Below are 1,099 nucleotides of genomic sequence, written 5' to 3'. Positions count from 1 at the left end.
GAAACACATTAATCAAAATTCTGTAAAATGTAGAGTGAACCTAATAATATAATTTAATTATATCGTAAAATTTTGAAATAAAGTATTGTCTTCTGAAATGGATGACTGATATTATGGAAATTTTTAAAGAATCCAGTGATCTTAAACACCCTCTCATACTCTTTTTTCTATTTGCAATATTTGAATTTTTAAAAAATAGAACTTTGATGTCACATTCAATCAGTTCCCGTTTTCTGTGACATCAAGGTTCCTATATCGCAGATCCCATGACGTCACAGAGAACGGAGAAGTCCTATGACGTCACAGAGAACGGAGAAGTCCCATGACGTCGCAGAAAACGGAGAAGTCCCGTGACGTCGCAGAGAACGGAGAAGTCCTATGACGTCACAGAGAACGGAGAAGTCCCATGACGTCACAGAGAACGGAGAGGTCCCATGACGTCGCAGAGAACGGAGAAGTCCCGTGACGTCACAGAGAACGGAGAAGTCCTATGACGTCACAGAGAACGGAGAAGTCCTGTGACGTCGCAGAGAACGGAGAAGTCCCGTGACGTCGCAGAGAACGGAGAGGTCCTATGACGTCACAGAGAACGGAGAAGTCCCATGACGTCGCAGAGAACGGAGAAGTCCTATGACGTCGCAGAGAACGGAGAAGTCCCGTGACGTCGCAGAGAACGGAGAAGTCCCATGACGTCGCAGAGAACGGAGAAGTCCCGTGACGTCGCAGAGAACGGAGAAGTCCCGTGACGTCGCAGAGAACGGAGAAGTCCCATGACGTCGCAGAGAAGCCCTGCATTCGACTCGCGGACAAATGGCATGCACTTAGACTTTGACCCCAACAATATATACAGGCAATAATAAATCTTTCAAACCCACGAATTCCCAACTTTATTCACTTTTTTTTTTCTTCTACAACCAGTCTGACATATGCGGTTTGAGCTTAATTAAACATGTCACTCGCTGGCATACTGAGCCAAATGAGTTATAGTAATAAAGTCAGGGCCACTAGGGATAAATCTCCTGATATTATACATAAGCTGTAAGTTATCGCTGCCTGTTTCGGTGAACTGACTCTCAGGCAGTTGATAATTTGTGTTCAG

This window comes from Penaeus monodon, chromosome 22 (genome assembly GCF_015228065.2).
Source record: "Penaeus monodon isolate SGIC_2016 chromosome 22, NSTDA_Pmon_1, whole genome shotgun sequence".
NCBI classification, from domain to species: Eukaryota; Metazoa; Arthropoda; class Malacostraca; order Decapoda; family Penaeidae; genus Penaeus; species Penaeus monodon.
The sequence above is the reverse complement of the archived record's forward strand: the minus strand, read 5'-3'. Positions refer to the sequence as shown.